The following is a 6,322-nucleotide window of genomic DNA, read 5'->3' on the forward strand; positions in this document are numbered from 1 at the left end:
AGAACATTAGTCTTCTCCACCATCTGTACTTCACATGTTTTTTATTTGTCACAGAATGCCTGGGAGATGTCCTGTCAATCAGAGGAAAAAGTATTTCATTTCTAACATTTTGAAAAAATAGCTGTGAGCAAAGTTTCCCTTACCTCCCAGAAATCCACTTCTGACAAATCTCCATTAGGAGTAACCTTTTCCCAAGTCACCCACAGGCTCCAATTGATATGATTGGCTACCTGGGTGCCTCTGAGCAACCTCTGGACCCTGTAAACGGAAAGTTAATTGAATCAATTTGTTTATGGAAATGTTTCATAATTGAGGACATACTGTTGATAATAAGGATAATTATAACCTTAATATATCTCCGGAATAGTTTCACATGGAAATATGGCCATTTGACCATAAAATATAAATACATTGACATACTTTGACATTTTAAATAGTATGAAATAGCATATATGGGTATTTCAATTGAAAGAGGTATGTTGTCATCTACAGTAGTAGTATGACAATGAAATGCAAATAAATAGAAAACCGCTCACACACACCAAAATGTTCTTTCCTTTGATTAGAGCACATTATGTCATCTGAACCTGATCGGACCAGCAGTGGTGTGCTGTGTAGTGATATAGTAAAAGAAGACGTGAGTATGTTCAGCAGGGATACAGAGGTAATTTGCCTAAAGTTGATCAATTTCATCTATTCAACTAGGTCCAGATAAAACTGTGACCGATTTTTGTTATTATTACTTTTTATATCTGTATTTAACTTATGACCACTAAGAAAATTCTAGACTTGTAATCACAGTCTTAGACAGCACCGAAATAGATTATATCCTCCACTGGTAATGGCTGGAACATCTTTCACCTGTCTCTGAGACATATAGGTCACTTAACACTTCATGTTCAACTGGAGAGCTATGAAAGTGAGGTCACCTTCCTTTCTCCTGCTTTTATAGAGATGTGAAAAGATAGTTATGTTAGTTAATTGGTGTCTTCTTTTGACACCTTCCAGCTATCTTCACAAGGATAACAGGAGCAAACAAGCACTCATCATATTGATCAACTGGGATGGTTATTTGGCACAATCTCTCTATAGTAAAGATGAAATGCTAGCTCCCAGTACATGGATTTGATGATCCAGCAGACAGTTCTACCTATGGAGGCCCTTCCAGGCAGGATCTTATATTAGAAAGGCGCAGACACACCTAATCCGTTCTAATGGATTTGTAATATTTTTTTCTTTGTAGTATCATTGCAATAACCTTTATTACACAAGTGGACTAACATTTCACACAATTACTTAGAAGCTTTCCTTTACTAATTATCATCATGATTATCAATTTACAGAATAAAGACCATGCATATGTAAAAATATCCAAAACAGATGAGGGAAAATAACTAGTACATTTCAATAGTGTAATGAGTAAAGTGTAATGAGCTAAACATTGCGGATGTATTTAGCCTGAAGCTGCAATGCCATTGCAGATCAACCCGTTAACTTTAACTGGAGATTAACACAGACGAGTTACTCAGCCTTCTCGTTTTATAATTAAACTTCAACAAACTCCAGCCTGCGAGTTGGCCCTGCTGACCTGCATGGTAATTACCGCAGGACTAAATTGCCAATTTGTTTTTTGGGCCAAGCCTTTAAACGCTTTCTGCATTCATTTACATGGCTGAAAACATAGCCTGGCATCTAAATCACTGGCAGCGGGCACCCTTACATTTAATTATGAAGTTCATTTACCACCCTTTGCGTGAAAGCTATTCAATACCTTTACAATTATGAACCAAACCCTCTGTGAGCCAAACATGTTGCAGATGTGTTTTCTAGCATAATGTAGAGAGGTTTTAATGGCGTTGGCTGGAAGAAAGCTGCTACATGTTCTTATTCAGCCTTAAAGAGTGTTCCTCAGAGGGCTTAGCAAAACTTTATAATTGTTTTGGCCCCAAGGCCAACAACTGAATACACAAATATTTACCATTAACCCCCTGACTCTACAATGAACTGTTACCTCGTTTTACTGCCACCCACTTTAGCCCTCACTTGATATGCTTTGGTCAAGCCATTAAAAAGCTTTTTGTACAATTTCCTATGCTATATGCAGGGCTCAAAGCTGTTTATAGTTGAAGACGGATTAGATAATACCCAATTGTTCTGAAAGTACCAAGTCAATGAAAGGAATAGTTAAGACGAGTACAAGACAAGTTCAAGACAAAATCAATGTATTTATTACACAAATGTGAAGGTGTCTGTTACACTCGAGTTGAGTATCACAGAAGACTGGACAATTTATACAGGAAATCAAGAGAGTATATGGTATCACAATATAGGAGGACACAAGATTATTAGCATAGCCTTCGCAGACACTGAAAAAGGACACTGTATGCTAGATAACTTTTGTTTAGGTCCTCAAATAGGGCTCCTAGAAATTGCATTGTCACTTCTTCTATTTTCCTCATTCAAAGTTGCTTGGCATAATACACTTTGGCAATATTGTGACCTCTGACTTACATTAGTGACAGGCCTTTCCTAGTCACACCTTGCAAAGAACTAACTTATGGCTATGCAGACATAAGAAAACAGCATAATGACAGTTTATCAATGATACAAGAAACATAATTAATAGATAGGCATATTTCTCTCCTCGACATAACCAAGGGTTATGTTCTCATTAGCTTAATATTGCAAGTTATAGATCAAACATTGTTTATTATATTACAGTATAAAAGTAATGAAGTAATTATTATCTTAAATTGTTGTTAATTGATCCATGGACAGACCTCTTCATAATCTAATAATAATACAATGGACATTCTTGTGATCTGAGAATTAAGTTTGGGAGTCAGTCCTAGTCACATATCTCAACGTGAGAGAGAGTGGCTTCAAACCATCTCTACATTTTATGCTGAAATTTCTCTCAACCCTTGTATTATGGCTTCACAGTCTGAGGTTCAAACATCTGAAAGATCTAAAGGAACAGCAGGGAATCAATCACCAGTCATGTCGCTTTGTAATTGCCTGGTAATGAGAACAAGCACGGGTATCAACTAACACCGGAGGCTTTTTAATGAATCCGTATTGTGTTCAGATTTGATCTAATCCTGTTTTCAATGGTTCCTATTAGTGGTTTGAACTGACTGTCTTATCATTAGCTCATTACATGACTGTTCTGGGGTTTACACCTATCGATCATTTCAAAAACACAAGCTCTGCACAAGCTTTCACATGATTCGAATCAAAACTCAATTACTGCATTTGAATTTCCGTTCATCCTTCTACATTTCTTGCAATGTAAGGGATCTAGTACAACTCCAATAATACTTCATTTACGTAATGGTCGGCTTCTTAGCTCACTCCATACTACGTCAATGGCCATTGGGGGATTCACTGCTATTGCAAGCTTGAATATTTTAGCCTCCTGTCTGGTAACTGTCACACAAATCTCATTTCTCCTGCATCGGTTGATTGCTGGTTTACTCTCCAGATTTTGATCCTAACTGAGTTGTGGAATACAAACAATCCATTAGTTGGTCGTAGTGTAATTACAGAGATAGCTATTCATTATTAACCTGGACATGGAGCCTAATAGCGGGAGTGTCTGTTCTATGGAACTGGCTCTGCAGTTAACCAAATGAAGAACCTTGTCACAGGTAATGGGGCCTAATGATGCATGATTGCAGATCCCCTCCTTCAAACCTAAATCTCCATTTCACGTAAACATCATCACTCTTCTGACTCCTCTGGGACCTATTATGGAACGTGATCAGATCCATACACTCTGTCTGGCTGGTTAAGGTACGGAAGTGGGTGATCTATGTCTACTGTCTGATTAGACCATGTGATAGAGTGGGTGATCCGTACCCTCTGTAGTCTGAAGGTAGGTCTACTGTCAATTCAAGATATGCAATGCAGCCGTGGATGTACACGCTGCACTGGTCATAATAGTCATCCTCTGACAATTAGTCCACAGCAGGCTGCTGAATACAGTTGAGTAGATCTGGTCTTTCAGCCTAACGTACCTGAGTTTCTTTTTACCAGCTTTGCACGCCTAATCTACATGCAAAGTGCCTATGGGCACTCCAGTGACTGGGGAGTAAAACAATGAACATTTCATTTGATTTCCATCGTCCCTATTCTGCTGGGCTAGCTGAAGTTTTCAGAAGTTCCAACAGAAGCACAAAAACTCTAGAGCTCTGGGATGTACAGCCCGAGCAACTGTTCTCGGTTTGTCTGAGTTTCAATTCCTTTGATGGCAGAGCAGATCTGGATAGATTCTGTAATGGTGAACATGATGAGGATTTTAATTACCACAACTAGCAAGAGACATTAGCATATTTATGAGGTGGTCTGCTGCCGATTACCATGTAAGTCTGCTGGATCAAGCTGGTGGAGGAATTTTGCAAATGAAGAAAAGGAGATTTATGGACCATGCTAAGGTGATAAGAGACCCTGCCATTGAATTGTTGGACCACAAGGATGCCTTGGACTAAAAATAAACATTTGATATTCAGTATCAATCCCTCAACAAAGCCTTTAAAAGATGCTAAACCGGACACGTCAAGCATCACTGAAGGAACACTGTTTTTTGGACTGGTTGTGGCTTTTGAATGAAAGAATTTGAAGACGTAAGGACCTAATCCTGTTTGGTTCCTCCTTCATGGTGATGTAGAGTTCATAAAAGGTTCATCACATCCAGCCTCCTTCTCTTCCACCCAGAATACATTTGAACTGTGACGGCAGAGAAGCAGTGAGTGAAGTTTACCAGTCAGCATTAAAATAGAGAATGCAGAGCAGATTTGTTTGTGTTGTATTGTTTGTTTGCTCCCTCTACACAACCTTTCACACACTAGAAAGCCAGTCCCTTTGAAGGGCATTTAATCAGTGGAACAAAATCACATTCACTCACTGAACAAAAAAGGCCATGCAAATACTAGTTACTGCTCATGCAGATGCACCTGTTTGGAACAATAACAATCTCTGATTGGCTGTGCTCTCCGAAGGGACTTGCAGAAAGATTAGAAGAGTGTAGTGCTTGTTGTTTCAGGAAGTAAAGAGATGGGTTTTAATTCACTTCTTCTCAAACAGTCAGTCTCTGATCTATGCAAGTAGAATGTCCCTGATTAGTGACAGTAGTGAGTGAATTGTTCCTATTGTTCCTGTAATGTTCAGCCAAGAATCAGTTCTCTGTATTGAGCAGAAAACCTATTCTCTAGTTTAAATTAACATCTGGAACAGGAAAGCTTTTCTTGGGCATTTCATTAAGTGGACAAAGCTTTACCTTCACTGGCCATCTCTAACATGATGCCAGGTACAAAAGAGACAATTAGGAGAGACTTGTATCTGGCTGTCACTGTTGTATTCTACTGTTGTTGGGTGGCTTTGATCCTTTGACATGATGGGAAATGTTTGTAGGTTTTCATGTTATTCAAATCTCTCTTGCTTAGAAGTTTGGAGGTCATTGTTTTAATTTGTGCTCTTGGTTTCTTGCATTCACTAGCTCTCAGAGTAAAGAATAGAGAATTAGAAACGTTATTTGGTTTCTATGTTGGGGTGTTTTTTGAGAATATAGATAGTTTCCATGGTTTTCATGGAAAAAACCCCAAACAGTACTGGTAGTAGTAACAGTACACACACATGAATCAAATACAATGTAGATGCTGACACAGCTTTGTGCACATGAAAGCTCCTATCCCCAAAGTTAAGCTGTTTTAAGGAAGAAGTTTACCAACACCACCCCCTCACACCAAACACTCTGCAAAGCAGCCTAGGGGTAATGTAGTTTATACTGGCGTCCATTAATCTGCTACGATGTGATGATTTCTGCAGTGTGGATGCAGCACTTCTCTATTACAATATGCTGAGTATCTCTGTTGACCTGAGTTCCCTCTCTTTCCACATCCCTTCCGCACTTTCTTTCTTTCATTCCTTCAACCCTCCTTCTCCCATACGTCTCATCTTCACTACCCTTTCTTTCTTTCCTATTCACCCTCAGGCTTCCCAAGCGCTCTTTGGAATTATACTGTGCGTGATACAGAATGTTCTGTACAAGAATGAGCAACATTTTTCTCCATATTGTTTAGGATTTTTTTCATTCCACAGAATTGTTTTGTTATGTTCTAAACTTGAATTTCTTCATTCTTGACTATGGAGGGATAACATGAAAGGTATTGCTTTTCTGTAAGAAACAGATGTGAATGAAATCTAGGCTACTCTGATCTCTGCAGCAACAAAAATATAAAGTATATCGAAGATATATGATTTTACAGTAATCAGTGATCGTTTTCCTGAGTCCCTGCCTTATGGTGCTGTGGCTGTGGTGTAG

This window comes from Osmerus eperlanus, chromosome 9 (genome assembly GCF_963692335.1).
Source record: "Osmerus eperlanus chromosome 9, fOsmEpe2.1, whole genome shotgun sequence".
Classification (NCBI taxonomy): Eukaryota; Metazoa; Chordata; class Actinopteri; order Osmeriformes; family Osmeridae; genus Osmerus; species Osmerus eperlanus.